The following is a 27,014-nucleotide window of genomic DNA, read 5'->3' as shown; positions in this document are numbered from 1 at the left end:
CAATAGTAACCGCCTTCACTCGCTCCACTATGCTAACATGGCCTATCCGTCATCGGTCTTCACCAGTAATCGGGTGCGTTTCGTCTACACTGTCTTAGACTGCTTATCTTTATTATCTCGATGTCTCATTCCCTGCTTCATACTCTGAGGATAGTTACACCGGAGTTTTTTCAAGCAGAATCAAGTTTTTTCTTGTTTTGCAAATCAAACTGTCTTTTCCTGCTGCTAGTTACTTTATTTATCCCATACGCGTTTCGCCTTCTCCTGTTCTAAGGCTTCATCAGTGGGATCTATAACGATACAGTTTTGTTAGTTATAGATTATCAAACAGTTCACTTCGCGATTTTTTGTAAAAAATGTAATTACTTACGATTTGCTGATCTGCGTTTCCTCACATCTGGTCTGGAGGTCGCACTACCACTGTTATCACTGCCATATATTCAGTGCACGCTGTTTGTAGCACGCTTACCAACTTACAGGATAACGGCGGGAAATTTCGGTTTGTTATTACAAATTTAAGATTTTCATTTGACTCACCTTCGTACATTATGTGATGTTCACGGTGATGTTTGGAATTAGTTGTAACTGTTATGCAACTTTTGAGACGTGACCGACATGTTGGCCACATGAGGCGGGAGCGAAACATTCAGCACCAAGTTAAGTAGCTGACTAGTCATGGTTTCCATTTACCCTTTCGACTCCTAGACACGTACTTTTTTCTTGAAAACATAAAACATACCAGATTAACAACACCGGTCTCATTCGCCAACGGCTTAAAAAAAAGCGTCTCCCGAACTGTCAGTGTGAAACCGCACATTGTTCTGTGATGGCGTGCGGCTGCTGTTGGCCGATAATGGGCGGCGAAAGGTGAGTGGCCACAGCGCAGGGCCGGCCCGGCCCGCGTCCTTCACTCCCGCGCCGACTGTGCGGCGCTCAGGAGTTGCCAAAGCCGCCGGTTAGGCACTGACGTCGGCAAAAGTGTAAGGCGCTCCTTTCAGTATTCAGGTACCTGCAATTGATGTAAGTAAATTACACACCCCTACCCAGTAACGTACAGTATTTCCTTTCACATAGTGATGACGACGAGACTCCACGGTGCGCAGGAAGCATTGAGAGTCCATCGTACAACATGACTGCTCAGACGCGTCCACAAATTCACTACTGGCCATTAAAATTGCTGCACCACGAAGATGACGTGCTACAGACGCGAAATTTAACCGACAGGAAGAAGATGCTGTGATATGCAAATGATTAGCTTTTCAGAGCATTCACACAAGGTTGGCGCCGGTGGCGACACCTACAACGTGCTGACATGAAGAAAGATTCCAACCCATTTCTCATACACAAACAGCAGTTGACCGGCGTTGCCTGGTGAAACGTTGTTGTGATGCATCGTGTAAGGAGGGGAAATGCGTACCATCACGTTTCCGACTTTGATAAAGGTGGAATTGCGGTTTATCGCATCGCGACATTGGTGCTCGCGTTGGTCGAGATCCAATGACTGTTAGCGGAATATGGAATTGGTGGGTTCAGGCGGGTAATACGGAACGCCGTGCTGGATCCCAACGGCTTCGTATCACTAGTAGTCGAGATGACAGGCATCTTATGCGCATGGCTGTAACGGATCGTGCAGCCACGTCTCGATCCCTGAGTCAACAGATGGGGACGTTTGCAGGACAAAAACCATCTGCGCGAACAGTTCGACGACGTTTCCAGCAGCATGGACTATCAGCTCGGAGACCGTGGCTGCGGTTACCCTTGACGCTGCATCACAGACACGAGCGCCTGCGATGATGTACTCAAAGACGAACCTGGATGCACGAATGGCAAAACGACATTTTGTAGGATGAATCCAAGTTCTGTTTACAGCATCATGGTGGTCGCATCGCGGTGAACGCACATTGGAAGCGTGTATTCGTCATCGCCATACTGGCTTATTGACCGGCGTTACACGTCTCGGTCCGTTTGAACAGTGGACGTTACATTTCAGAAGTGTTACGACCCGTGGCTCTACCCTTCGTTTGATCCCTGCGGAACCCTACATTTCAGCAGGATGATGCACGACCGCATGTTCCAGATCCTGTACGGGCCTTTCTGGATACAGAAAATGTTCGCCTGCTGCCCGGGCCAGCACATTCTCCAGATCTCTCACCAATTGAAAACGTCTGGTCAATGGTGGCCGAGCAACTGGCTCGTCACAGTACGCCAGTCACTACTCTTGATGAAATGTGGTATCGTGTTGAAGCTGCATGAGCAGCTGTACCTGTACACGCCATCCGAGCTCTGTTTGACTCAATGCCCAGGCGTATCAAGGCCGTTATTACGGCTAGAGGTGGTTGTTGTGGGTACTGAGTTCTCAGGATCTAAGCACCCAAATTGCGTGAAAATGTAATCACATGTCAGCTCTAGTATAATATATTTGTCCAATGAATACCCGTTTATCATCTGCATTTCTTCTTGGTGTAGCAATTTTAATTGCCAGTAGTGTAATAACGGAGGAAGGTACAATGAGCGGCCATCCCGCCAGCTAGCGCCTACATGTGTTCAGTAGGAATGAGGTCTGGTGCTCTGGAGTAACACACAACTCCTCTTGTGTCCTCGGAATGTGTCTCAAACAATTCTGACAGTTCGGGAGCGACGGGTTAGGGCATTTTCGGTGGAAGCCGTCTGTCGAATGCCGTAGGCAAACAAGCGGAAGCACATGGCAGGAAATAGGTTCTTGTATCGTTGTTCGTTATGAGAGGGTGGCAGACATATGGGCTTTCATCTTTCCTATATATCTATACTTCGCGACCCACTTTACGCTGTGTTGTAGATACTCCGTCTTGTACCTTCAGTTTTGCTGGCCCTTCAGCAATAGTGGTAGACATAAAGTGGAGATTATTTCATTAACTGCTATCTGTCGTCTTTGGTACTTCAACACATTTTGAGAAGCAAGTTTCATCTACAGAGCCGGCCATTTTAGCCGAGCGGTTCTAGGCGCTTCAGTCCGGAACAGCGCTGCTACTACGGTCGCAGGTTCGAATCCTGCCTCGGGCATGGATGTGTGTGATGCCCTTAGGTTAGTTAGGTTTAAGTAGTTCTAAGTTCTGGGGGACTAATGACCTCAGATGTTAAGTCCCATAGTGCTCAGAGCCATTTGAACCATTTTTTTCATCTACAGAACGGCAAAAGACTGTTATTGTAAAGAAAACGCAAATTTAATCTACAAGGCTTCGGTGTGGCATGTGCAGTGCAGTTCTCATTTACCACTTCCGAGAAGCTCAGTGCATGGAGTGGGTAGCACCTGGACGTAACAGCGTTCAGTGACGTGTCGCTTCTTACTAAGAAATACCAGTCAATGTTGACCTACTCTCAGGCTCGAAATTTTATGACAGACTATTGTCATTGCACTGCCACTGTGTCTCAAAGAGGTTAACTGCGTGCGTGACCGATTTCTGAAGATAATGGGCACGCATCTGTCGTGTTAGCCTGTTATGGTTCTCCAAATGGTTATGGTTCTCTAAAATAAAGATTAAATTGCAGACAGGATTATGGTTGTCGGCCTGAATAAATGTTCTTTACACAAGCTGGGTACCGTTCCACAATGAAAATATTTATTCAACTTTTGCTTAATATCGTGAGAGCAACGACGAACTGAACCACTAGTTCGATCAAGAATACACCTTCTTGCTCATCATGTTGCTATTTAAAGTTAGGCTGGATGACTTTTCACTCTCCAAGAATTTATATAGAAATTTGGCAGATCTTTAGACAGTAGGCTGCCGTTTAAAGCCCATGAAGCTATGTGGAAATTTTAAAGTTCTTTAACCGCTCTGGTGTTGAATTCCACGAGCGTTAATATCGAAAATTCTTAAGTTACCCGACTCCTGCAGAAATATTACAAGCCTCTCATAAGGACATGTACGTACTCGCAGACCTCTCAAAGCGAACTGATCCTGACCAAAATGGCCACTGCCCTTATATCGAATCGATCTCTCCGTTGCAGAGCCCACAGAATTCAAATACAGTACGTATTATTATAAAAGTTACATATTTAAATACTCTGCGTGACTCGCACTTGTGCGCTGATTCCTTTGGACTGCTAAAAAATTGCAGTTTCACTGTCTATACATGGTAAGTCTCTAACTATTGCCACCAAGGATAACTCCGAAAGTAGGATAGGAGCTGAAAACTTTGTGGGACAAATGTTGCATGGGACAACGGGGCCCGTTATATGAGGTTAGTTTTTTGTTGCGTGGTGGGGTCGTGTCAGAGATATGAAGGTCAACTTCGGTTTTCTTTTTTTTTAATTGGATGCTGTAGTTTGGTACTTATTTTCTGATAGCAGCTATCGAGACGAATCCAATGCTGTGTAACAGTAAGGTCTTTGAAGGTCAACGAAGGTCCCAAAGATGGCATGAACGTCCATTTACAGAAGGTGTTCGAAGTGATGACCACTGGTATCAATGCAGTGCTGCAGTCTTCTTATCATGGATTGAGTGGTATTCCTTATCACATCGGAACTTATTGAAGCACATGCTCTGACAATTCTCTCTCGCATATCTTCAGGTGTAGTTGGAACATCAAACAAAACAGCATAGCACCCCGTGGACACACTTTATTTACCAGTCTAGTGCATAGTACATTTAGGAACTGATTTCTCTTCTGATAATGCTACAGTTTTCTAGCACGAAGCAGAAAGAAGCGGTAGAAGCCATAGTTTAGGTAATATAGCCTGGTCTCCAAAGTCATTGATTAATGGTAGTTGATAAGAGCAGTTCCTTTGTCGTGACAATCTTATCCGTGTCATAGACACAGCCTTGACTTTTCTTTTTTTCTTTTCTATTCTTGCAGCATCCCCGGCTAAGAACCGAGGTAGTTTCGGCCACCGTCGTAGAACTGCAAGATAGATGACTGTCGGATATACGGCAAAGAGAGAGAGAGAGAGAGAGAGTATTTTATTGTCGCTCATCACCCAGAAAAATTGTTCTTGTCCTCTTGATAAGATAACGGAAAAATCTTCAAAATTTTATCTTTCTATTTTGATAGACGTCCCAAAACAGTTTCGATTTGCAATGTGATAATTGTCAATTGGATCTTTTTACTCCAACAAGCCTGTTCTTTTATGACAACAACACGGAAACATTCAACACGATACACTACAAAAAGTATGTCCACAATTATGAAAACGACCTACAGCCGTCTTCCAGTTGTACAACAGTATACACACTGAGAATGCAATACACATTTAGTGTTTACTACGTGCAATAAACTGACAGTCCGCACGGTCATAAATAAATGAACCCTGCGCCCGTTTTAGCGTCACGGGTGAAGGCGAGGTACCGCGGCAACTTTCATTTTCCTTCAGCCTTGAAAACAACCTTTCCGCTCTGAGCCGGGATGGTTTTTTCGTTGCATTCTCCAAAACCCCAGCAGAGGCGATTCGAGAGCGATCCAGCAAGGTTTAAGAAAATTTATTGTTGGTATACTCACAACTGAATACATCAGTGCCTTACTGAATAAGTAGGCTAATCAGATTTCAAGAAAATCGTAAAGAAGCCTTGCGTTTTAAAATCTGTAACCTTTCTCTTTCTATTGCCCTCCTCTCTCTCTCTCTCTCTCCTCCCCCCCCCCCCCCACACACACGCATATATCGACGCAGATAGTGATAAGTAACTATGTTCCTAGACCAGTAATATTGCCAGATGCCACTATATCAAGATTATTACTGTGTTCAGCAAGGTTTCGGCCGTTTAACCGGATGAGATTGCCATCTTGCCACGATATTTCGGGTGATGGTCGTTCAACCATCTTCAGGTGAATTTTAGGCTGTAGTTTGCTAATGCGCGTAGTGACTTTATACCGAAAATTGACGAGGCGGCGCAAGTGCATAGGTTTTCCTGCATGACCGCTGTGTGTCAGTTTAGCGCCATATGTCGAATATTGACGCATCTCAGGCGTTTTGAGAAAGAACTCCTGTAAGTATGTGACATGTTTCACGCCTTATTTCTTCGGCTGCATCGCTTGAAAGAGATCTAACAGCTACTTCGATAGAACTAATACAATCAGTTTAAGGCATAGGTTTAGGCGTAGGCACCAAGTTCAAATCCTTTTTGGACAACGTGAGGCTGTCGATCATTGAAAAGGTCAGATGTTGGTTATGATGTAGTCCTGAATACTGTGAGTATGATGTTGCTTGGGCTCTTGGTTATTATTGGATGCTGTTAGGATTGGAGATGGCGTTGTATGAAAAACGACGTGCGGGTGGTATTACGGAGAATCAATAGACAGGGTGTTGGTTATAGAGAACGATCTTAACTGCATCTCTGCAAGGAAAGAGGGACTACAGCCATCATCTGATGTAAGAGAGGTAGGTCAGATTATAATTGATAAGATGGGTCATATTTCAGGGATTATTTCAAGGCCTGCAAAGGGAAGGCAGTTTAAAATTGTCCTGAAAAGCACTGCGGCTAAGGAGCTACAAGATACTTCTGGGGAACTGTGAAATATCATGCTCGCGAATTATGACCTTTTTGGAGACTAACTATTTCATCAGTAGGAATCAACTTGAGTACCGCAAGCAATGAATTGTTCGTCCATGAGACCCAGAAAGCAGCAGATAAAGGCACCCGTGTCCCTTGACTTATGGAAGATTTTTGATGTGTTCCTCACAGTCACCAGAGACAACAGGAGCGTACAGAAAATCAGACCAATTTAGTGAGTGAACTGAAGAGTTCCTCCTCACTGGAACGTAGCCTGTCATTATTAACGGGGAGAAATCTTCAAATGTAAAATTAATTTGGGGCATACTTCAAGGGAGTGTATTAGCATCATTATTGATCACGGAACATAAAGGGTGGTCAGGAACAGTCCGGAAAGCTTCTAAGGGTGTTTCAGGGTAGATTATGCAGAGAACTAATTGTTGCGCCGTTTCAGCATTATGCGTGCAAATTCAAGAGGCCCGCCAGATACGATGGTCTTCGTTTGGTTTCCTAAAACCGAACAAAAAAGCGATACGAAAACTGGACGTGACGGTAGTAAGGATCGAACCCGAGCTAGAGGCTGAGCAGTCTCGTGGCTCTACCATCTGCTCTATGAGAGCAACTGACTTTATGGATCTGGCGGGCCATTTGAATTTGCACGCGGAGTGGCGTGATTGGGTAACTTCAATGCCAGTGAACTCGGAAACGGCGCAACGCATCGAATTTCATGTTTACCAGTTATTTCTCAGCACAGCCTATATTGCAAAACCTTTACAAGCTTATCGGACTGTTTCTGGCCACACTGTGTGTAAATGACCTTGTGAATAAAGTCAGAGAACGGGTGGGGATGTTCATGCACAATGCGGTTCTATACGTTGGTGGCGCAACGCTAGAAAATTGTTGCGAAAGATTCGAAGCTGATCCTCAGTACAAACAAGCTAAACTTATTGCACAGAAACAGGCCGAAAGGCTCTTTATTATACGACCGCGCGATAACCGAATAATAACTTGCAGCAGTCAGATCTCATTAACTGTCTGGGAGAACATGTTCAGAGCGATTTATAGATGAACGACCACTTGAAACTAATCGTAGGGAAGGCAGGTGGCGCTGTGACATTTACTGGAAAAATCCTCAGGAGGTTTAGTCCGGCCATGAAGGATGGGTATCTTACAAAATCCTAATTCGAGCTAAAATTGAATACTGTTCGTTAGTCTGGGCCCATTAGCAGATAGGTTTGATTGAGAAAACACAAACGATTCAAAGAAGAGCTGCACATTTTTTCATAAGTTTGTTTAATAACGAGGAAAGCGTCACTCAGATGCTCATTCAACACTAGCGGCAGGCTGGAAGGAAGCCGTTGTGCAACGCGGTGTGGTTTAGGCCTTCTGTTTGAATTACTTTTATCGCTGCCACAGACTTGCTCCCTGCATTACTCGCTGAGGGTGGGTTTATTGTGGCTGTGCAGCTCGCCAGGTGCCGGCCGCTACCTGTGCAGAGACGGCGTCAAGGCCGCTACGAAGTACTTACTAGCCGATAGTAGGAAAACTATTTGATGAAAAATCTCATTTTCGCACACCTTACAGTCTGAAATCTTCACCCGATAAAGGACAGTTGGTTTTCGTTATTGGTCATAATTATTGCGCTGCATCAAATTAAGGAACGCACTGAAACTTCCTGGCAGATTAAAACTGTGTTCCGGACCGAGACTCGAACTCGGGACCTTTGCCTTTCGCGGGCAAGTGCTCTTCCAACTGAGCTACCCAAGCACGACTCACGGCCTGTCCTTACAGCTTTACTTCTGCCAGTTCCTCGTCTCCTACCTTCCAAACTCTCCTGCGAACCTTGCAGAACTAGCACTCCTGAAAGAAAGGATATTGCGGAGACATGGCTTAGCCACAGCCTGGGGGATGTTTCCAGAATAAGATTTTCACTCTGCAGCGGAGTGTGCGCTGATATGAAACTTCCTGGCACATTAAAATTGTGCGCACACTCCGCTGCAGAGTTCCGTAAACTTCGCGTGTGAATGATTTTAGCTCATACTCGTAAATTGCTGTGGATGAAATGTAGATAAAATGTCGAAACTTTATTTAAAATTGAGAGCAGAGCGATATCTCATTGCGTTCTCGAGTTATTGGTTTGTATAGCTGATGGACTGTCACGTGTAACGCGCCCATTTGCACCAATCTATGCATCGGGAATCATGTGGTGATAACAAAACGTCACATTTCATAAACGGTTTAAGATACCGGAAATGGGCTTTTTTTGCAAATCATAGCTCGCAAAGCGGCACGTATGCTGTATTGTAATTATTCGAAACTTCTCTGTTCACCTAAATATGGAGGTAACTCGTCCGCAGTAGTAAGAAATCGGCGGAACAGGACACGAAACACGTCATTAGAGCTTCAGGAAAACCAATGGGCCGCGTTTGAAAACGTCTACGGCAGCCGAGGAGCGGAGGAGCATGAGTTGTCCACATCAGTTAAGGGGTTAAGAGAGGGTACGTTCCTAGAGTAGTCACAGATCTTGGAAGTAAAATTAGATAGATTCGAACTCGCACGGAGCCTTACCAACAACATCTACATCTACATTTACCATATTGGTCTGTTATCTAGATTAACAAAGAACAGACCTCTAGTAAACTGACATTACAACTTTTATATAACACTTATAAACTGGTAGACAATGCTTCTCTTACAAACATTTCCTGCATGCACACTTAAGATGGGCCATTACCTTCCCCTAACCTCGTGGACGTGTGCGGGTTGTCCCATCTAGCCAAACAACTGTTTCAATCCAAAATAATTAAGATTCTATGACTTTCAAAAGTATATTACTAACTTACAGGTGCTCATACTGTTTTTACCGCTGGATCATCATTATTATTAGCTATGGATAAGTTTTAGAAGGCTAAGAGGCAAAATGTCTATCAGATTCTGTCCTGAATCTTTTTCTACCTGTCCTTAGCTTGCGCTGATTCGTATAAGGTTATCTCACTCTCAACACACGTGTTCCACCTTCTCGAGACAGTATAAGTAATAAACTTGTTTTCCAGGGCTATCAACCCTTGATGATGTTTTTGATCGCAATCTTTTCTTTATTAATATTGACTAGATTTGAGGCCAATGTCTGCTACACAGCACACATGGCTTTTCTCACCTATGGTCACAACGCTACAGTTGTTCTGTACGTGGGTCGATATAATATCGACTAACTTTATTAGACGACTCAATTGCTCAACATCACGCAGTAAACGATGAACGTTCTGGGTGGTTATGGCTTCCCTCTCAGATTAGGCAGCTTTTGCTTATGTTGGACAGGCGAAGACAAAGTGCTGAGCTGTACAAATGTCTCCACCACATTTACAGGGTGGTGTTGGCCTTTCTCCAATCCTATGAAAATGCACCGGATTTGTCCCAGTACCAATCCTCTTGTTGGTATTATACAACTTAATTTAATCCTTTCATATCCGGAAGGCGTGGCACAGGGGAGTGTTATGGGACCATTGCTTTTCACAATATATATAAATGACCTAGTAGATAGTGTCGGAAGTTCCTTGCGGCTTTTCACGGATGATGCTGTAGTATACAGAGAAGTTGCAGCATTAGAAAATTGCAGCGAAATGCAGGAAGATCTGCACCGGACAGACACTTGGTGCAGGGAGTGAGTCCGCAGCTCGTGGTCATGCGGTAGCGTTCTCGCTTCCCACGCCCGGGTTCCCGGGTTCGATTCCCGGCGGGGTCAGGGATTTTCTCTGCCTCGTGATGACTGGGTGTTGTGTGATGTCCTTAGGTTAATTATGTTTAAGTAGTTCTAAGTTCTAGGGGACTGATGACCATATATGTTAAGTCCCATAGTGCTCAGAGCCATTTGAACCATTTTTTTGCAGGGACGGGCAACTGACCCTTAACATAGACAAATGTAATGTATTGCGAATACATAGAAAGGAGGATCCTTTATTGTATGATTATATGATAGCGGAACAAACACTGGTAGCAGTTACTTCTGTAAAATATCTGGGAGTATGCGTACGGAACGATTTAAAGTGGAATGATCATATAAAATTAATTGTTAGTAAAGCGGGTGCCAGGTTGAGATTCATTGGGAGAGTCCTTAGAAAATGTAGTCCATCAACAAAAGAGGTGGCTTACAAAACACTCGTTCGACCTATACTTGACTACTGCTCATCAGTGTGGGATCCGTACCAGGTCGGGTTGACAGAGGAGATACAGAAGATCCAAAGAAGAGCGGCGCGTTTCGTCACAGGGTTATTTGGTAAGCGTGATAGCGTTACGGAGATGTTTAGGAAACTCAAGTGGCAGACTCTGCAAGAGAGGCGCTCTGCATCGCAGTGTAGCTTGCTGCCCAGGTCTCGAGAGGGTTCGTTTCTGAATGAGGTATCGAATATATTACTTCCCCCTACTTATACCTCCCGAGGAGATCACGAATGTGAAATTAGAGATATTCGAGCGCGCACGGAGGCTTTCGGCAGTCGTTCTTCCCGCGAACCATAAGCGACTGGAACAGGAAAGGGAGGTAATGACAGTGGCACGTAAAGTGCCCTCCGCCACACACCGTTGGGTGGCTTGCGGAGTATAAATGTAGATGTAGATGTAGAAGGTAACAGACTGTACACTCTCCTGGCTGTCTCCGAGTGGCTCCAATCATTTTGCCACAGTTAGAATACTAATCGCTCGATTTCTTTGATGTTCTAACATGCTCTTTCCCATTAACTGTTCAACTTTGGTAAATTCTTGTTCGTTTATCCAACAGGTGGCCGTCGTTTGTGTGATTATGAGATCGATAGGGCGTAGGCCCATGACATTTCGTAACCAATCTGTAAGTGTGGCCTCGAATGCTCCAGTAGATGTTATTATTATATTCCTTTAACGCCTCCTCAGGGGCATGGTTGGTCTCAACAGCCTGAGCCTGTGGACCCAGCGGGTAGCTCCATAACCCACAATCGATACAGGCAGATTGTCATGACATAAATTCATTATATCTGTTACGATATTAAATCTCCTCTGCCCTATACTGATTATCTTATTATATAGTCATTAAGTTTTGTTATTGACTTGCTCGATATGCTGGTCAAAGCTAAGTCTCTGGTCAAAGTGGACGCGCCACATTATTTCATTTGATTTCTCGCCACCTATTTTAATACACGGATCTCGCAAAACTTTCCCTTTAAATCACGTATAATCACCGACCACGGCTCTTCAAACGCACCATTCGTGACTGGAACAGGAAAATAGGAGAATGACGGCGGAGATCTCTGCCACACACCATAATGTGGCTCACGGAGTGTAGATGTAGGTGAAGAGAACTGGTGTTGGTGCCTTACGAGCAGTCGGCAGTGGGATGTATCGGTGTGCGCGGCGCAGGTGCGTGCAGAGAAACTGCCGCGTCCGTTTCGTCAGCAGAGCGGCAGCAGCGGCCGCTGCAGTGGGTGTCCTTGCGCGCATACTCGGTCGCTGCGAGTAACTGTACCGGCGGCTGGAGCGCGCTGTTTACTGCCCGTGACCGCGGCCGAACGCGCCGACGCCCGCCTCTGCGTCTCTGGAGTAGCAGCCCTGTCTTTGTTCTCCAGCGTTTATGTGTTCCCATTCGCGAGCGTGCATTTGTGTACGAACAGGTAGGAGCGCTAAAAAAGTACAGGGCTGAACAGAATCAGAGGCTAGGGTACCGCCAGCAGTGCCCCGGTGAACTGTGATAGGACCACTGCTATTCTCTACATACATTAATGATTTGGCAGACAGGGAGGGCAGCAATCCGCGGTTGTTCACTGATGGTGCAGTGGTGTACGGTAACGTTTCGGAACTGAGCGACTGTAGGAGAATACGAGATGGCTTGGACAACATTTCTAGTTGGTGCGATGAATGGCAGCTTGGTTCAAATAGCTCTGAGCACTATGGGACTTAACATCTGACGTCATCAGTCCCCCAGAACTTAGAACTACTTAAACCTGAAACTTCCTGGTAGATTAAAACTGTGTGCCGGACCGAGACTCGAACTCGGGACCTTTGCCTTTCGCGGGCAAGCGCTCTACCAACTGAGCTACCCAAGCACGACTCACGCCCCGTCCTCACAGCTTTACTTCTGCCAGTATCTCGTCTCGCAGAACAGCTTCTGTAAAGTTTGGAAGGTGGGAGACGAGATACTGGCAGAAGTAAAGAAGTGACGACGGGGCGTGAATCGCGCTCAGTTGGTAGAGCACTTGCCCGCGAAGGGCAAAGGTCCCGAGTTCGAGTCTCGGTCCGGCAAACAGTTTTAATCTGCCAGGAAGTTTCATATCAGCGCACACTCCGCTGCAGAGTGAAAATCTCATTCTGGATACTTAAAGCTATCTAACCCAACGACATCACACACATCCATGCCCGAAACAGGATTCGAACCTGCGACAGTAGCAGTCGCGCGCTTCCAGACTGAAGCGGCCGGCTAATGGCAGCTTGCTGTAAATGGCCAAAAATACAAGTTAATGTAGATGAGTAGGAAAAGCAAACCTGTAATGTTCGGATACACCATTATTAGTGTCCTGCAAACAGAGTCACGTCGTTTAAGTAATATAGCAAAGCGATACGAAATGGAACGGGGATGTGAGAATTGTGGAACGGAAAGCGAATGGTTAACTATGTTTAATTGGGAGTATTTCAGGAGAAGGTGATTCACCTGTAAAGGAAGCGGCATACAGGGCGCTAGTGTGACCTATTCTTGAGTACTGCTCAAGTGTCTGGGATCTGTACTAGGTCGGATTATAAGAAGAAATCGAAGAAATTCAGAGGCGGGCTGCTAGATTTGTTACTGACCTGTTCGAACGACAGGGATGTGTTACGTGGATGCTTCTCAACTCAAATAGGAATCTCTGGAGGGAAGGCGACATTCTTTTCGAGGAACACTATTGAGAAATTTAGAGAACCGGCATTGAAAAGAACTACAGAACGATTCTTCTGCCTCCAAAATACGTAAGGACCACCAAGATAAGATATGAAAAAATAGGGTTCATACGAAGGCGTATAGACAGCCGTTTCTCCCTTCTACTTTTTGCAAGTGGAACAGGAAAGGAAATGACTAGCAGTAATACGGGGTACCTCCGCCACGCGCCGTTCATTGGATTGCCGAGTATATATGTCCATTGTGAACATACGAGGGCAAGCAGATAAGCTGTCTGTGTCGATATAAGTGAAATTTTACTTTTGTCTTTGTAACGTATCGTTTCGTAGGCGCCAGTGTGTGCGCCTAGTTCTGTTCCGTATCGTAGTTGCCTAGTCCAGTATCAGGTACTACAAATCCCTCTCTATTACTTCTAAAAACCAACTATTAATCATGTGCACTTTTAGAGACATGGTAACATAAGTCAGTGCAGCTATTTAAGCTAGAAAGAACTTCGAAATGCTTAATAAAACAAATTACTCATATGTGCTTGTAGCTCCTCGTCGATATTTGTAGCTTATTGAAATCATAGCTCGCTGGAAACAGTAATTGTCCATGCGATGCGATCGGGTTTGCTTTTAAAATTTCAATACTGCTAGTTCCTATTTCTTCCGTCACTCATTTTACTTTTTTCATCTTATGTTTCTGTGTAAAGTCGCAAATCGACCTCCATTCTGATACAATCAATTCATTTAAACAGATCAACTCCATACCTGCTTCACCAAAACTACTACTCGAGCCAATACCTTAACAACTACTACCTGCATACAGAGACATTAATACACTATTAGTTCTTTTACAAATATTAGCAGTTTAGAAATAATTTTGAAATATGAAAATCGTTACTTTTCTGAAAAATAAATCTTAGGTCATTTTCACACATTATTTATGTTTATAGAAGAAAATATGAGTATGTAATTAAAATGGAATCCGTTGGATACCTGTGTGCACAGTTACCAGCGAATATTAAAATTTAAAGGAGGGCACCAAACAGTCGCAAAAATTCGTGATTTATTGCAGATCTAGATTTCGACTATACACTGTCATGATCGATGCATTACCGGAGACTTAGTAATTTTATCAGAATTACAGTAAACACGGCCGGCCGCAGTGGCCGAGTGGTTATAGGCGCTTCAGTGTGGAACCGCACGACCGCTGCGGTCGCAGGTTCGAATCCTGCCTCGGGCATGGATGTGTGTGATGTCCTTAGGTTAGTTAGGTTTGAGTAGTTCTAAGTCTAGGGGACTGATGACCTCAGAAGTTCAGTCCCATAGTGCTCAGAACCATTTGAACCATTTTGAACATAAAACACGAAGTTACAATTTTGATTCCGTGTGATCGTCTCTTCAATTTAAAGCGAGTATTATACAATACGCGGCAAAAATAGCATCACTGACCGGTTCCATTACACTGGCTTCTGGGGGAGCAGGTCCACAGTGGCGTTGGGCAGAATTGTGGAGAAATTAAGTGCCAATGCGACGTCGTTAACCCACCTTACAGCTCACATGCACTGCTGAGCTGTGGCAAAGCGTCGAAACCTTGTTGTCTGGAGCGTCTCCGATCATGAGGTTGACACTTTTGCACCATTACGGAGGGGGTCTGTAGGCACCTCTTAGCCAAACTTCAAACTTATGCGTCACAGTGGGAGACAATTACAGGGTTTCGAAAAAGTGACCTTTAATTTTATTGCTTAGTCTAGTTACACCTGAGGCAATAGTGGCGCTACGACTTACCATAGAAGATAGACTGAAAAAAAACTCACATTACAGAATTATTAACATTAGAAAAAGCTTTTGTCAGTAAAGCACTATTTGAAATTCCAAAGGTACCAGAGATAAAATTCAGGGTGTACAATTTGTACAGAAACCAGACTGGAGTTATAAGAGTCAAAGAGCTCGAAGGAAAACAGTAGTTGAGAAGAGTATGAGACAATGACCGACGTTATTCGATTCGTACATAGAGCGATATGTTAACGAAACCAAGGAGAAATCTGCAAAAGTTGAAGGAGAAAAAATAAAGTTATAAGGCTTGAATATAACTTCATAATTCTGTTAGAGACACAAAGGACTTGGGAGATCAGTTGAATGGAAGGGACAGGATCTTGAAAAGAGGCCATAACACTGCGTCTCTAGCGCTCCCTTGGGGGTTTCCAAAATATCTGTTAAGGGCCCTGCGATAAGATGCGTGCTTTTACTTTCATGTACACTGAAATCTCATAAAGCCATCAAGTCTCGGAACAGCGTTGTCTTTTCTTAGCAAAGTACAATGACAGAGATATTGTTTGAATGTAACAGTTTATAAAACCTATTGCATTTATGAATTCCTCAAACTCAATCACATTGCGAGTCGCATGCAGTTTAAATGTCTACTGATCAACACACGAATGTTTAATTTCCTTCCGTATTCCCGCCTTCACATAAAACATTCAGAGTTGGTAACATTTCTAAATCCAGAGCTGCCTACGTAAAGTGACAGTCCCTGCTAGCTTACATGCCGTTGCGTTTGCTGACTGTCGCAAATATTTCCTGTCAGTAACATATTTGTGCAAGGAGCATTTTACAAGGATTCATCAGCTTAATACAAGGAAAACATACGTCATATACTGATTAGCCAGAACATTATGACCACGTACTTAACAGCTGGTACGCCCCCCTTTGGGACGGATATCAGCGGCGATGCTTTGTGGCATGGAAGCAGTCAGCCTTGGTAGGTCGGTGAAGGGAGTTGGCACCACATCTGCACACCCCTTAATTTCCGGGGAGGGGGTGATGAGCTCTGACGCCACGTTCAATCACATCCCAGACGTGTTCAATCAGGTTCAGATCTGGAGAGTTGGGCGGCCAGCTCATCAGTTGGAACTCGCCACTGTGCTCTTCGAACCACTTCATCACACTGGTGGCCTTGTGACATTGCGCGTTCTGTTGTTGAAAAATTCCACTGCCTTCGAGAAACGTGGTCATCATGAAGGGGTGTATTTGGTCTGCAACCAGTGTACAATTGTCCTTGACCGTCACGGTGCCTTGCACGAGCTCCACTGGACTCATGGAAGCTCACGTGAATGTTATACCGAGTACAATGTAGCCGCCGCCAGCTTCTCTCCGTCCCGCCATACAGTTGTCAAGGAGCTGTTCCCCTGGAAGGCGACGTATTCGCGGTCTCCCATCGGCGTGATGAAGAAGCTTTCAGGATTCATCAGACCATGTAACGCTCTGCCACTGCTCCAAAGTCCAGTGCCGATGGTCACGTGCCCACTTCAATCTTAATTGCCGATGTCATGATGTTGACGTCCGCCCCTCGTGGTCTCGCGGTAGCGTTCTCGCTTCCCGAGCACGGGGTCCCGGGTTCGATTCTCGGCGGAGTCAGGAATTTTTCTGCCTCGAGATGACTGGGTGTTATTGTGTCGTCTTCATCATTATCATTCATCCCAGTTACGGTCGGCGGAAGGCAATGGCAAACCACCTCCACTAGGACCTTGCCTAGTAAGGCTGCGCGGTTCTCCCGCGTCGCTCACCTACGCTCTGTAAAGAAGTATGGGACTCATCATTATCATCATCATCATGTTGACATTGGTACATGCATGGGTTGTCGGCTGCGGAAGCCCATCGTTAGGAGTGTTCGTTGCACTGTGTGTTCAGACACACTGGTACTCTGTCCAGCATTAAAGTCTGATGTTAGCTCCGCCACAGTTCGCCACCTGTCGTGTTTTACCGGTCTGCCAAGCCCACGATGTCCGACATCTGTAACGAGGGGTGGCTTCCCAACCCCACGACGTGGTGTCAGCTCGTTTCGCCACGTGCTGAAGACACTCATCACGCCACTCCTCGAACACCCGACAAGCCGCGCAGTTTCCGAAATCTTTGTGGCGAACCTGCGGGCTTTCACAATCCACCTTTCGGGCAAACTCAAATAGCACGCTCATTGATACTACAAGCACCGTGCGTGTCTCTGACTAACAGTCATTCCTCGCCGGGTGTGGCTGCTATCGCTTGTACGGGTTTACATCGACCATAAAGTTCCAGCTGATCAGTGTTTATATCGATAGCAACTTCTTGCTTCCCTTCTTCCATTTCTTCACACACTTCTATACGCTGCATCGAGTATCTTACTTATAATTAACATTAATAATGTTCTTTACTAAAATTACTAGGGAAAAGTTCAAAAAAATGGTTCAAATGGCTCTGAGCATTGTGGGACTTGACATCTGAGGTCATCAGTCACCTAGAACTTAGAACTTCTTAAACCTAACTAACCTAAGGACATCACACACATCCATGCCCGAGGCAGGATTCGAACCTGCGACCGTAGCGGTCGCGCGGCTCCAGACTGTAGCGTCTAGAATCGCTCGTCCACCCCGGCCGGCCCGGGAAAAGTTCCAAAGCACACAAATTTGAATAGAGAACTTTTGATAATCTGTCAACACTCTAAACTGAATTATGGTTGAAGCTTCCTGGCAGATTAAAACTGTGTGCCGGACCGAGACTAGAACTCGGGACCTTTGTCTTTCACGGCAAAGGTCCCGAGTTTGAGTCTCGGTCCGGCACACAGTTTTAATCTGCCAGGAAGTTTCATATCAGCGCACACTCCGCTCTAGGGTGAAAATTTCATTCTTGAATTATGGTTCTTTTGAGCCATCTCTCAGCTCTGTTCAGTCAGCACAAAAGAAGTTATTAATTTTATGACTCTGTAGCTCCTAAACTAACTGTGCTACGAGATTTAGCGTAAACTCAACTGCACTGCCTCGACAAGATCTTTAATCTGATAAGCTTATCTCTTACACTACTACGGTGCTTGATGTACTTTTTATTGCGTCTTCGGTTTTAAAATGTCCGTTAGGCGGCCGCGTGCTTTCCCAGCGAGCACAGACAACCGCCCCGCGTGCGTCTGGTGAAACTCGGCTGCCTCCTGACCTGCTACCTCGACATACACGTCTGTCGGCGAATCGCTTTGTACAGATACGCGACGAGTGCTGTCAGCTGTGGGCGCAGCGGACAGCCGCCGACTCCTCGCTTCTGGCCTCTGGGCGCTGCCGAGCGACCACGCCCCCCCCCCCCCCACCCTCCCTCTCAAAAAAATGGTTCAAATGGCTCTGAGCACTATGCGACTTAACTTCTCAGGTCATCAGTCGCCTAGAACTTATAACTAATTAAACCTAACTAACCTAAGGACATCACACACATCGATGCCCGAGGCAGGATTCGAACCTGCGACCGTAGCGGTCACCCGGCTCCAGACTGCAGCGCCCAGAACCGCACGGCCACTTCGGCCGGCTCCCTCTCAAAAGACCAGCGATTGTGCTCTCTTGTGTGGTGTCGCTCGCCGCTCGTAGGGGCCTAGCGTCACAACATGAACATTAACAAAAGTAAAACAAGGATCACAGAGTGCCTTCTAATGGAATCAGGCGATTACAAAATTAGGCACTAACTGTAGCGAAGTAAGTTCTGCTATTTGCCAAACAAAACAACTAACGATTGCGGACGAAAGGGGTATAAAATGCAGCCTACCAGTAGTAAGAAAAGCTTTTCTAAAAAGAGAAATTTTATCAACATCTAATATGAATTTAAGCGTAAGGAAGTCTCTTCAAAAAGATTTGTCTTTAGTGTGACATTATATGAAACGGAAAATTGGAGACTAACGGTACACATGAGAAGAGAATACAAGCTTTTGTGATGCTTCAGAAGAATCCTGACGATTAGAGAGGTACAGGATGACAATTATTGAACTATACAAAAAAAAGTAAATTAGTTACAAACTACGGCGTGCTCACACTTAGTTCAACATGTAAACGTCACTACACATATTCGGATTTGTTTTATGACATGTTCGATGTGACTACCATCACTGTGCGATGATGTGGCCCCGCTGAAGTGTCGGAACATCAATGCTGTCGATGACCTTCTAAATGGGTGTTTCCAGCTCTACAATGGTTTTGGGGTCGTTGCTGTACAACTTGCCTTTAATATAGTCTTACAAAAAGAAGTCGTAAGTATTCAGATCCCGAGAATATGGCGGCTAATCTAAGCCAATGCCAGTGGCCTCTGGGTACCCCAGGGACAGAATGCGGTCCCCAAAGTTCTCCACCAGGACATCAATCTCCTGCTTCGATGGGGTCGAGCTCTATCTTGCATAAACCACATCTCGTCGAAATTAGGGTCACTTCGGAGAATGGGGATGAAATCATCTTCCAAAACCTTCACGTACCGTTAGGTAGTCACTGTGCCATCAAGGAATTTCACACCGATTATTGCGTGACTGGACATAGCACACCACACAATCACCCGTTGAGGGTGAAGAGAACGTCTCGATTGCGAAATTCGGATTCTCAGTCACCCAAATGCGCAAATTTTGCTTATTGACGAACCTATCCAAATGAAAGTCGGCTTCGTTGCTAAACCAAACCATATTAGCATCAAACTAATTCCCATCATGCCCCGCGGCCTGCAGTTTGAACGTCCTAACGCAAACCATCCAGAAGTTATGACGATTTTATTTCAGACAGTTCAACAATTATCACTTTGTAGACTGCTTATTTAACAAGAGATACTGATGCGAATCGGCGAAAAAATAAATGTATGCACAACTTGACCAAAAGAAGCGATAGGTTAATAGTACATATCCTGGAACACCAAGAAATAGTTACTTTGGTAACGGAGATAAGTATGATGATGCGTAAAAATTGAGAGGCACGCCGAGACTGTATGCAGGTTCAAGTGTATGTCGGTTGCAATATTTAGGGAGAGGTGAAGAGTCTTGCACAGGATATACAGCGTAGAGAGCAACATCTCATCAGTCTTCAGCCTGAAAACAACAACGACGACGAAAACAGTATTAGGCACCACTCACAGCGAACTCTTGATGAAGCTACCCGGCTGAAAACCCGACAGTAGTTCATTTTCACTTTACGCCAGGTAACATCACGCTCGACCATTGATATCAAAAACCACCCGTCAGATCTCCAAAGCGTAAAATTTACGAACGTCATACATAAAGTATAGCAAAGTTGAAAAACTCAGGATGAATTCTGTTTTGTTTCATGGTGATACGCGACCCCTGATACGTCTAGATACGACTCTGGCAGGTGACACGTACGTAAGCATCTTATCTGATCATCCACATCCATTCACGTCCGTTGTGCATTCCGACGGACTTGGACAATTCCAGCAGGACAATACGACACCTCACACGTCCAGAATTGCTACAGAGTGTGTCAAGGAACAGTCTTTTGAGTTTACACACTTCCGTTGGCCACCAAACCCCCCAGATATGAACACGATTGAGCATATCTGGGATACCTTGCAACGTGTTGTTCAGCAGAGATCTCCGCCTCCTCGTACTCTTACGGATTTATGGACAGCTCTGCAGGATTCATGGTGTCACTTCGCTCCACCACTACAGACATTAGTCGAGTCCATGCCACGTCGTGTTGCAGCACTTCTGCGTTTTCGAGGGAGCCCTACACGATATTAGGAAGCTGTACCAGTTTCTGTGGCTCTTCTGTGTATGTCACACCAAATTATTCCACAGTTAAACCCGAAATATTCATTACATAGAGACTTCCGATAAGGAGTGTCAGTCATAGAACTTCATACAGGCAACTGTTTAAAAAACTGACATACTAACAACAGTTTCACAATACGTTTACTCTATAATGAAATCTGTTGTGAAGAGTCAGACACAATTTGAAAATAAACTTTCGTACATAAATATAACGCTAGGAGCAAAATTAGCGTCCACTGTCAAGAACTCAACTTTGCTCTTGCACGGAAGGGAGCGAAGTATGCAACCATAAGAATATTTGACCATTTCCTTTTGTACATTAAACTGCTGGAGAAAACGAAAGTTTTATCACCTGATTTAAATCATTTACGCTTGACAACTGCTTTTACTCAATAAATTACTTTCTAACTAGATACTATGTGTGTACAATAAGGTTTTAAAAAACCCGGCTACACCACCGGTCAAACGTTTTCTATCCACCATGATAAAAACTATGTACTTTATTTCGATGTGTAAACACATTGCACAAAATAGCCAGACGAACAAAATAAATATTTTCCCTCTCTTTTATTACGTAAAATACGTTATCGTTCAGATTTTAGCCTCTCCAAAGTGTCCGCCCTTTGCCCTCAGAACACCTGTACAAATGTTGGCATTCTGGGGATAAGATTTTGTAGTGTTTTTGCAGATATTGCAGCCCAATACGGCTGTAAATTTTTCCATAGATCGTCATCATTAGATTACCTCAGTTTTCTGGTCTCCATCAGGACTTCAATGGGATTTAAGTCAGGTGACTGACTTGGCCAAATTAAATCCTTCACTTTCCCGTATTGCTCTTTTCTATTGACATGCCCTCTGCACAAATCAGAAGGACGTGTGGGATCATTGTCCTGGTGCAGAACAACCCACGAGCAGTAAGTCTCTAGCCATATGGAACTGTATTGTTGATCGGTATCCTGTGATATCCTTCCTCCTTTGATGTTCCATTAATTTTCGCTGGATAACTGACCTTATAAGCCGCAAAACATTCCCAAACCATGATCGACATTCTACCGTGCTTCACGGTTTGCGTCACACACAGTTTTTTTCATACGTTCTCCACGAAATCCTCGAACAAACATTAGTCCGTGAAAAACACCTTGCACCATTGCTGTACACTCCACTTCTTATGTTGCTGTGTCCCTTGCAATCTTTTCACCTTATTTTGTGTGCTCAGTAAAGGTCTTTTAGCCCTTTAAACTCTGTTCACGAATACGGCGTTCCACTGTTGGGATAGAGATTGGAGCAGCTCGAATATACGCCCTCGCGATTTTCGGGTGGAGTACTAGTTCTCTGACGTTTACTCTGTACACAAACGTACTGATTTTCCCTGTATAGTGTTATTCGGTGTGGTCCAGATCGCGAAACATTTGCACTGGCACTATAGGTTGGGCTACGCCACCTTCCGTTGCCACTATCCTACTAGAGTAGTGTTCGAGGTGCGGAGCTACAGCTACAGTACGTTTTTCAATTCCAGTCTCCTGCTTCCGTCACATTAGGACGTAATCAGATATACAAACATACTGCTAGGTGCACATGCTGTACTGTAAACTAATGCGAACTGATTGCTAAATAGATAACTGAGCAAATAGGGCCTGTTCGAATACAAACGTCTTAGGCAAAAGGACTTCAGTGTTTGCAGTGTTGTTGTGGATACTCATCAGCGCCCGTCTGTATGAACAGCCAGTCAAATATACAACAAAAGGGCGTAGTCTTATATATACACTTGTTTTATTATCAGAACGGGGATGTGACGGAAACATTCAAAACGAAATCCCTGTTTCAACCACAAATCCATAGTTGTGATAGGTGATGGAAACTCTGGACGGATATTGTATATAAATATTAATTGTAAACCTACTGTCACATTCTACATTGTAAATTGTCACGAATATTATCAGTGGAACATGCAAAAAAAACTGTACTATACTAAGAGAGGACGCCGACTCAAATCCCTGTACGGCAACCCAGTTTCAGGTTTTCTAAAGTTTTTCTAGATAGCGCAACACAAATGCTGGAACGGTTTCTCTAAAAAGAACACGGCCGATTTTATTCAGCTGGTTCGGTTATATCTGAAGAGAAACCATGATACTCTGCGCTAAACTTGCTTGATAGTCCTGTCCACGGCAAAAAACCAAGTCTTCGAGATAATACTGAAAGTAAGGACAGAGTTAAGAGTGGGGCAGAAGTCAATGACGTGCTTAAGATACAGTTCGTAACCATGTAGGGAAAAGATCCCTATCCTCGCTACTCAGCCTCTCAAAAACATTTGCGCTATGAAAACGACGGATAATAATTATATCCGGCGGACCGTTTGAACTTACACGCACAACTGCTTGGTTAGCTAAATTTCAACGCTAAGCAACTCGGAAACGGCGCAACGTATCGAATTTTTTTCTTAACAATTATTTCTCAGCACAATCAACCCTGTAACACCCTTACAAGCTTTTCAGACTGTTTCTCACCACGCTGTACGAGTAGTTCACGGAATTTAAGTCAGAAAATCAAGTCTCCCTTTCACTTCGGCCAACCGGCTGAATTCCCTTCAGCAGGAACCCCTGGCCCCCAATCCCTGGCAAAACCCACACTCCGGACGCGACACAATGCACGAGTCGCAGCTTTATCGTCCAGTCGCTGTTTTGAGTGAAATCACACTATAGTTGGACACACACAAATTACAATAGTTAAACAGCTCTCAGACTGACCTGCTCTTATAGCGTAATGCACTGCGCGCTAGCTTGCAAGACACGGGAGTAAGTCGAGTCAGCGCAGTGAATTAACATCCGTGGGTTGGTACAGTAGCCAGCATGAGTGTGGTTTTTAGGTGGTTTCTAACGTTCTTTTAGGCAATTACTGGGTTACCACAAATTTCTCCTCAGTGAATACGATTCAGGAACAAAAAACACAGTAAGTTTACACAATTTACAGACAAATGGTGCAATCGTCTGCCCTCCCGTCTGTTATCTAGACTAACGTTGCGTCAGGAAGGTCATCAAAAAATAAACAACAAAATGAAATTTGAAAAATCCTGAAAAAGTGGAACCAGTACTAGAAAGTATTAACACTGGGGAAAACAAAGAAGAAACAAATCAGGTTTGAAACTAGATTCTAGCAACACGGAGACACGTCTTACACATTACGAGTCAGCACAGCAGAAACACAAGTCGTCATCTTTCATAACGTTCCTCCGTAACTACGTTGTTTGCTTCCCTGAATTGATATGACATCGAAATTCTTGCAAATGACACGACAGTCATTGATCGCAAGTTCTTATTTGTTCAGGAATAGAAACCGCAAACGTCCATTAATATCAGGGACATGTGTGACTACTATTTTACCATGATTTTAATCCACGTAACAATACCACTTATGGCTACCTATTTTAACTGCTTTCCCAGTCAAATACATGCAGACAGATCAGTTGATCGAAACCGGTAACTGAGTAAATAAATATTTTCGATCACTGAAATGGCAGTTTCGTAACACCGGATCGCAGTCACCTTCACAGTGGCTATGTCACGCCTCATCGTGATCTAACACTGACAGATTATTTCTAGAAGCGGTATCTGAAGGGGAAAGTTTATGCCAACAAACCGTAACCCACAGTTACCTTGAAACCCAACATCAATGGAGCAACGCTGGTGGCAAAAGTGTACAAATAGTCGAGGACATTGCAAAACTCTTGGACAGCTGTTTGGCCGTAAATTTAGTCTACGTACAGCACTTTTACGGTACCATGTCTTTTGATATAAAATGTAAGATCAGATTTCAAAGCTTCATAATAGCATAATCACTGGCATCATTATTATTAAAAATTACATTGAGCTTTCGGCAAGGAGCTGGGCATCCTGCATTGCACTTTTAAATGTAACTATTACACAATCTACATCTACATTTATACTCCGCAAGCCACCCAACGGTGTGTGGCGGAGGGCACTTTACGTGCCACTGTCATTATCTTCCTTTCCTGTTCCAGTCGCGTATGGTTCGCGGGAAGAACGACTGCCGGAAAGCCTCCGTGCGCGCTCGAATCTCTCTAATTTTACATTCGTAATCTCCTCGGGAGGTATAAGAAGGGGGAAGCAATATATTCGATACCTCATCCAGAAGCGTACCCTCTCGAAACCTGGACAGCAAGCTACACCGCAATGTAGAGCGCCTCTCCTGCAAAGTTTGCCACTTGAGTTTCCTAAACATCTCCGTAACGCTATCACGCTTACCAAATAACCCTGTGACAAAATGCGCCGTTTCTTCTTTGGATCTTCTCTATATCCTCTGTCAACCCGACCTGGTACGAAATGAGCAATACTCAAGAATAGGTCGAACGAGTGTTTTGTAAGCCACCTCTTTTGTTGATGGACTACATTTTCTAAGGACTCTCCCAATGAATCTCAACCTGGCACCCGCCTTACCAACAATTAATTTTATATGATCAATCCACTTCAAATCGTTCCGCATGCATACTCCCAGATATTTTACAGAAGTAACTGCTACCTGTGTTTGTTCCGCTATCATAACATATGGAACTGCGTAATATGGTTGAGTAGGCTAAGGCAGTGGATCTGTACCATCTGTGCTTTCGTGTTTTGTTCCGTGTGAGAGCCTATCAGTTACTTCGAGATGACCACATACATACGTATTTAGGAGAAACCAGAGTTGAAATTTACGTACCATTTATCCAGATTTCTGTTCTCCATGCTTTCGTGTTTCGAGCCACAGACGTGCCGTAATCCCTTCCACCACCCATTTCGAATTAAGGAAGATCATCGTTCGTAGCGACGACGTGACGTTAAACGTTAAGCTTTCTTCCTTGTCGAACATACGCCGTCTATGGACCTTTGGTACGAGGCAGAAATGGTCGCCGTCGGCGAAGGCGCCGAGACGCACGCGTTACCGGAAAATGGAGGCGTGTTGTTGCAGCACGCGTTCGGCGTTTAGCGAGCACTTGTCAAAGAGGCGCCCGTGGAAGGCAAACAGTTTACGTAATGCGTTCCGAAGGCCGGGCGGGCGCGCGACCTTCCGGTGAGGTGTCGGCCCAACATTCCAGCGCCGTCAGCAGGGCGCGGCCGCCCGCCCTCGCAGGCTTAAAAACCTGGCGGGGTGCCGAGGATGATGTGACGGGAATGCGGTCGAAACGACATTGCTTAGCTCTGGTGTTCCGTCTACGGGAGGGACGGTGCCATCAGTGGAATGCTCATTACATGTTGTGACTGGTTGAGCTGTTAAAGCTTTCCAAAGTAGTGTCCTTGTTCCGTGACTATAATGATGCAAGTAGGCACGGAAGAAAATAAGTCGTCGTAATGAAACTGCATGATAAAGAGTTGTCGATACTATAGTGATTCTTAATGAAGGTCTACGGAAGTTGATACAAACTCCGCGAGGCGGCTTGCTGATCAGCATGAGTAGTTGGGTTCTCCAAAGGCAGTTCCTAACTTACCCGTATTTGTGCAAATTATACCGTCCACTATCTTTGACTTCCATCTGTTGTAGAATCTCAGAGAAAAAGTTAATATACACACATCAAAAAAAAGTTTTGCATCACCTCGGTTCCGAGAGTTCCGGAACCTGTACAGAAAATTGGAATAGAGATCAACATAAACATCATTTCCACCCTTTTTATTGCTCATAAAAACCATGTTGTACCACCACACAATGAGACCTTCAGAGCTGGTGGTTCAGATTGCCGTATACACCGTTACCTCTAATACACAGTAGCACATCCTCTTGAATTGATGCATGCCTGTATTCGTCGTGGCATACTATCCACAAGTCCATCAAGACACTGTTGCTCCAGATTGTCCCACTCCTCAATGGCGATTCAGCGTGGATCCCTCACAGTGGTTGGTGGGTCACGTCGTCCATAAACAGCCCTTTTCAATCTGTCCCAGGCATGTTCGATAGAGTTCATGACTGGAGAACATGCTGCCCACTCTATGGGGGCGCGAATTGTCTCCATGAAGACGAATTCCTCGCCAATTTTCTGCCGATATTGTTGCACTACCAGTCGGAGGATGGCATTCACGTATCGTACAGCCGTTACGGCGCCTTCCATGACTACCAGCAGCGTACGTCGGCCCCACATAATGCCA

General features: G+C 44.8%; 1 protein-coding gene and 1 non-coding gene across 3 annotated transcripts in view; one reads left to right on the top strand and one right to left on the bottom strand.

Annotated features, from left to right (window-relative positions):
- Positions 1–27,014, top strand: part of LOC124619935 (zinc finger CCCH domain-containing protein 13-like) — a 396,933-nt gene that overhangs the window by 153,863 nt on the left and 216,056 nt on the right. The gene's annotated exons all lie outside the window — the stretch shown is intronic.
- Trnas-cga lies at positions 12,456–12,530 on the bottom strand. Its single transcript has one exon. It is a non-coding gene; the product is annotated as a tRNA-Ser (tRNA).

The sequence above is a fragment of the Schistocerca americana genome, chromosome 6 (assembly GCF_021461395.2).
Source record: "Schistocerca americana isolate TAMUIC-IGC-003095 chromosome 6, iqSchAmer2.1, whole genome shotgun sequence".
NCBI lineage: Eukaryota > Metazoa > Arthropoda > Insecta > Orthoptera > Acrididae > Schistocerca > Schistocerca americana.
The sequence above is the reverse complement of the archived record's forward strand: the minus strand, read 5'-3'. Positions and strand labels throughout refer to the sequence as shown.